This window comes from Ranitomeya variabilis, chromosome 2 (genome assembly GCF_051348905.1).
Source record: "Ranitomeya variabilis isolate aRanVar5 chromosome 2, aRanVar5.hap1, whole genome shotgun sequence".
Classification (NCBI taxonomy): Eukaryota; Metazoa; Chordata; class Amphibia; order Anura; family Dendrobatidae; genus Ranitomeya; species Ranitomeya variabilis.
The window spans coordinates 89,865,959-89,873,024 of NC_135233.1; positions in this window are offsets into that span (position 1 = coordinate 89,865,959).

Below are 7,066 nucleotides of genomic sequence, written 5' to 3' on the forward strand. Positions count from 1 at the left end.
GATATTACTTTTTTGAGTACATGAATGAGGGGTTAAGCTGTCTGCAGTATACAATGTGGATAATGGGTTTTTGATAATAGCAATTGGCACTTTACTTCTCTAACTATCCACTGCGGATGGTGTTAATGCGGCAATATAAGGGGGAAGGAATCAGTTTCGGTATCAACATATGAACTTTGGGGACTAAACTAGCACACAATATACATGAAATATGATGATCCCCCATTGCTTGTCTTAGCACTTGTAGCTCGACCTATTCTACCCTGTGTCACAAACTTGCACTTTAGTGTGATTCACATGAATTTATATATGACCTTTGTATTTATTTGTATTTATGTTTAGTCTTATGGCATAAAATAAAAATAGCTATTTAATCTAAATTTGAAGTTTTGGTATGTTATTCTACTCATTGTTCTCCTGATTAATGATATAGTTATATGAGTTAGTATACCTACATGGGTCAGTGATTGTTTCTGGTGTTGTATAGAATAATATGTGGGCTGTGCAATGTACTACTTGGGCTGTGCAATATAATACGTGGGCTGTGCAATATACTATGTGGGCAGTACAATATACTACGTGGGCTGTGCAATGTACTACGTTGGCTGTGCAATGTAATATGTGGGCTGTGCAATATAATACGTGGGCTGTGCAATATAATACGTGGGCTGTGCAATATAATACGTGGGCTGTGCAATATAATACGTGGGCTGTGCAATATACTACGTGGGCTGTGCAATATAATACTTGGTCTGTGTACTGTACTACGTGGGCTGTGCAATGTACTTCATGGGCTGTGCAATGTACTGCGTGGGCTGTGCAATGTACTGCGTGGGCTGTGCAATGTACTGCATGGGCTGTGCAATATAATACGTGGGCTGTGTAATGTACTATGTGGGCTGTGCAATATGATACGTGGGCTGTGCAATGTAATACGTGGGCTGTGCAATGTATTACATGGGCTGTGCAATGTACTGCATGGGCTGTGCAATATAATATGTGGGCTGTGCTATATAATATGTGGGCGGTGCTATATAATATGTGGGCTGTGCAATATAATACGTGGGCTGTGCAATATAATACGTGGGCTGTGCAATTTACTACGTGGGCTGTGCAATGTAATATATGGGCTGTGCAATATAATATGTGGGCTGTGCAATGTACTACGTGGGCTGTGCAATATAATACGTGGGCTGTGCAATATAATACGTGGGCTGTGCAATATACTACGTGGACTGTGCAATATAATACGTGGGCTGTGTAATGTACAACGTGGGCTGAGCAATGTACTTCGTGGGCTGTTCAAAGTACTGCGTGGGCTGTTCAAAGTACTGCGTGGGCTGTGCAATGTACTGCGTGGGCTGTGCAATATAATACGTGGACTGTGCAATATAATACGTGGGCTGTGTAATGTACTATGTGGGCTGTGCAATATGATACGTGGACCGTGCAATGTACTACGTGGGCTGTGCAATGTACTACGTGGGCTGTGCAATATAACATGTGGGCTGTGCAATGTACTACGTGGGCTGTGCAAAATAATATGTGGGCTGTGCAATATAATACGTGGGCTGTGCAATGTACTACGTGGGCTGTGCAATATAATACGTGGGCTGTGCAATATACTGCGTGGGCTGTGCAATATACTACGTGGGCTGTGCAATGTACTACGTGGGCTGTGTAATGTAATATGTGGGCTGTGCAATGTACTGCATGGGCTGTGCAATATGATACGTGGGCTGTGCAATATAATACGTGGGCTGTGCAATATAATACGTGGGTTGTGTAATGAACTACGTGGGCTGTGCAATGTACTGCGTGGGCTGTGCAAAGTACTGCGTGGGCTGTGCAATGTACTGCGTGGGCTGTGCAATGTACTGTGTGGGCTGTGCAATATAATAAGTGGGCTGTGTAATGTACTATGTGGGCTGTACAATATGATACGTGGACTGTGCAATGCACTACGTGGGCTGCGCAATGTACTATGTGGGCTGTGCAATATAATATTTGGGCTGTGCAATATAATACGTGGACTGTGTAATATACTACGTGGGCTGTGCAATATAATACGTGGGCTGTGTAATGTACTACGTGGGCTGAGCAATGTACTTCGTGGGCTGTGCAATGTACTGCGTGGGCTGTGCAATGTACTGCGTGGGATGTGCAATATAATACGTGGGCTGTGTAATGTACTATGTGGGCTGTGCAATATGATACATGGACTGTGCAATGTACTACGTGGGCTGTGCAATGTACTACGTGGGCTGTGCAATGTACTATGTGGGCTGTGCAATATAATATGTGGGCTGTGCATTATAATATGTGGGCTGTGCAATGTACTACTTGGGCTGTGCAATATAATACGTGGGCTGTGCAATATACTACGTGGGCAGTACAATATACTACGTGGGCTGTGCAATGTACTACGTTGGCTGTGCAATGTAATATGTGGGCTGTGCAATGTACTGCGTGGGCTGTGCAATATAATACGTGGGCTGTGCAATATAATACGTGGGCTGTGCAATATAATACGTGGGCTGTGCAATATACTACGTGGGCTGTGCAATATAATACTTGGTCTGTGTACTGTACTACGTGGGCTGTGCAATGTACTTCATGGGCTGTGCAATGTACTGCGTGGGCTGTGCATTGCACTGCGTGGGCTGTGCAATGTACTGCGTGGGCTGTGCAATATAATACGTGGGCTGTGTAATGTACTATGTGGGCTGTGCAATATGATACATGGACTGTGCAATGTAATACGTGGGCTGTGCAATGTATTACATGGGCTGTGCAATGTACTGCATGGGCTGTGCAATATAATATGTGGGCTGTGCTATATAATATGTGGGCGGTGCTATATAATATGTGGGCTGTGCAATATAATACGTGGGCTGTGCAATATAATATGTGGGCTGTGCAATGTACTACGTGGGCTGTGCAATGTAATATATGGGCTGTGCAATGTAATATGTGGGCTGTGCAATGTGCTACGTGGGCTGTGCAATATAATACGTGGGCTGTGCAATATAATACGTGGGCTGTGCAATATACTACGTGGACTGTGCAATATAATACGTGGGCTGTGTAATGTACTACGTGGGCTGAGCAATGTACTTCGTGGGCTGTGCAATGTACTGCGTGGGCTGTGCAATGTACTGCGTGGGCTGTGCAATATAATACGTGGGCTGTGCAATATAATACGTGGGCTGTGTAATGTACTATGTGGGCTGTGCAATATGATACGTGGACTGTGCAATGTAATACGTGGGCTGTGCAATGTATTACATGGGCTGTGCAATGTACTGCATGGGCTGTGCAATATAGTATGTGGGCTGTGCTATATAATATGTGGGCGGTGCTATATAATATGTGGGCTGTGCAATATAATACGTGGGCTGTGCAATGTAATACGTGGGCTGTGCAATGTATTACATGGGCTGTGCAATGTACTGCATGGGCTGTGCAATATAATATGTGGGCTGTGCTATATAATATGTGGGCGGTGCTATATAATATGTGGGCTGTGCAATATAATACGTGGGCTGTGCAATGTAATATGTGGGCTGTGCAATGTACTACGTGGGCTGTGCAATATAATACGTGGGCTGTGCAATATAATACGTGGGCTGTGCAATATACTACGTGGACTGTGCAATATAATACGTGGGCTGTGTAATGTACTACGTGGGCTGAGCAATGTACTTCGTGGGCTGTGCAATGTACTGCGTGGGCTGTGCAATGTACTGCGTGGGCTGTGCAATATAATACGTGTGCTGTGCAATATAATACGTGGGCTGTGTAATGTGCTATGTGGGCTGTGCAATGTGATACGTGGACCGTGCAATGTACTACGTGGGCTGTGCAATGTACTACGTGGGCTGTGCAATATAACATGTGGGCTGTGCAATGTACTATGTGGGCTGTGCAATATAATATGTGGGCTGTGCAATATAATACGTGGGCTGTGCAATGTACTACGTGGGCTGTGCAATATAATACGTGGGCTGTGCAATATACTACGTGGGCTGTGCAATATACTACGTGGGCTGTGCAATGTACTACGTGGGCTGTGTAATGTAATATGTGGGCTGTGCAATGTACTGCATGGGCTGTGCAATATAATACGTGGGCTGTGCAATATAATACGTGGGCTGTGCAATATACTACATGGGCTGTGCAATATAATACGTGGGCTGTGTAATGTACTACGTGGGCTGTGCAATGTACTGCGTGGGCTGTGCAAAGTACTGCGTGGGCTGTGCAATGTACTGCGTGGGCTGTGCAATGTACTGTGTGGGCTGTGCAATATAATAAGTGGGCTGTGTAATGTACTATGTGGGCTGTGCAATATGATACGTGGACTGTGCAATGTACTACGTGGGCTGTGCAATGTACTATGTGGGCTGTGCAATATAATATTTGGGCTGTGCAATATAATACGTGGGCTGTGTAATATACTATGTGGGCTGTGCAATATAATACGTGGGCTGTGTAATGTACTACGTGGGCTGAGCAATGTACTTCGTGGGCTGTGCAATGTACTGCGTGGGCTGTGCAATGTACTGCGTGGGATGTGCAATATAATACATGGGCTGCGTAATGTACTATGTGGGCTGTGCAATATGATACGTGGACTGTGCAATGTACTACGTGGGCTGTGCAATGTACTACGTGGGCTGTGCAATGTACTATGTGGGCTGTGCAATATAATATGTGGGCTGTACAATATAATACGTGGGCTGTGCAATTTACTGCGTGGGCTGTGCAATATAATATGTGGGCTGTGCAATATAATATGTGGGCTGTGTAATGTACTATGTGGGCTGTGCAATATGATACGTGGACTGTGCAATGTACTACGTGGGCTGTGCAATGTACTACGTGGGCTGTGCAATATAACATGTGGGCTGTGCAATGTACTACGTGGGCTGGGCAATATAATATGTGGGCTGTGCAATATAGTACGTGGGCTGTGCAATGTACTACGTGGGCTGTGCAATATAATACATGGGCTGTGCAATATACTACGTGGGCTGTGCAATATACTACATGGGCTGTGCAATGTACTACGTGGGCTGTGTAATGTAATGTGTGGGCTGTTGAATGTACTGCGTGGGCTGTGCAATATGATACGTGGGCTGTGCAATATAATACGTGGGCTGTGCAATATACTACATGGGCTGTGCAATATAATACGTAGGCTGTGTAATGTACTACTTGGGCTGTACAATGTACTGCGTGGGCTGTGCAATGTACTGCGTGGGCTGTGCAATGCACTGCGTGGGCTGTGCAATATAATACGTAGGCTGTGTAATGTACTATGTAGGCTGTGCAATATGATATGTGGACTGTGCAATGTACTACGTGGGCTGTGCAATGTACTATGTGGGCTGTGCATTATAATATGTGGGCTGTGCAATATAATACGTGGGCTGTGCAATGTACTACGTGGGCTGTGCAATATAATACGTGGGCTGTGCAATATACTACGTGGGCTGTACAATATACTACGTGGGCTGTGCAATATAATACGTGGGCTGTGCAATGTACTTCATGGGCTGTGCAATGTACTTCGTGGGCTGTGCAATGTACTGCATGGGCTGTGCAATATACTACGTGGGCTGTGCAATATACTATGTGGGCTGTGCAATATGCTACATGGCCTGTGTTATACACTACGTGGCCTGTGTTATACACTACGTGGGTTGTGTTATATACGGCGTGCGTGGGCTGTTATATACTACGTGGCTGTATTATATGCTATGTGGGCTGTTATACACTCCGTGGGCTGTGCTATATGCTCCGTGGCTGTGCTATATACTCCGTGGGCTGTGTTACATACTACATGGCTGTGCTATATGCTCCATGGGCTGTGCTATATAATCCGTGGGCTGTGCTATATACTACGTGGCTGTGCTATATACTACGTGGCTGTGCAATATACTACATGGGCTGTTATATACTACATGGCTGGCCGCAAACAATCAGTGACAGTTGCAGTCCAGCCGCAAATTGGCACGGGATTTGAACCACGCTTCGCTAATTGGTCGTGGCCGGCCGAATCCTCTGTATTCAATGTATTATTCTAAAATCTTCATAAATAAACTACATACATATTCTAGAATACCCAAGGATGCTATGCAAGAAGGACCTTCCATGACGTCACGGTCATGTGACCGCGACGTCATCACAGGTCCTGCGTGCATAACAACCCTGGGACCGGAAGTTGCCGCGTGCACCGCACACGGGCGCCAGGACTTCAAGGGGCCTTCGGAAGGTGAGTATATGCTTATTTTTTATTTTAAGTCTTTTTTAACTACGCATATAGTGCCCACATTGCTATATACTACGTGGGCTGTGTTATATATTACGTGGCCAGTGTTATATACTGCGGGGGCTGTGCTATATACTGCGTGGCTGCTATATACTGCATGGGCTGTGCTATATATTACGTCGCCACTGTAATATACTGCGTGGCCTGTATTAACGCAGCAGGTATTCTACAATATGTATGTATGTATGTATGTATATAGCAGCCACATAGTATATAGCACAGGCCACGTAGTATTTGTCTGCTATATACTACATGGCTCCTATATACTACATGGCCTGTGCTATATACTATGTGGCTGCTATATACATACATACATACATATTCTAGAATACCGGATGCGTTAAAATCGGGCCACCATCGAGGCCGGCTGGCCTCGACCAATCAGCAAGGCGGGATTTCTGAGACAGACAGACAATTAGACCCTTAGACAACACAATGGCGGCACTTGACAGCAGTGGAGGACAATGCCCGTCGCTGATTGGTTGAGGCCGGCTGGCCTCGACCAATCAGGGACTGTGCCCGTCGCTGATTGGTCGAGGCCCGGCGGCCTCGACCAATCAGAGACGCGGGATTTCCAGGACAAACAGACAATTAAACCCTTAGACAATTATATATATAGATAGTAACTCCCTCTATATCCTGTATATAATACATAGTATCTCCCTCTATATCCTGTATAGTCTGCCGCGAATTCTGGAATCATCATTGCCCTCCACTGCTGTCAAGTGC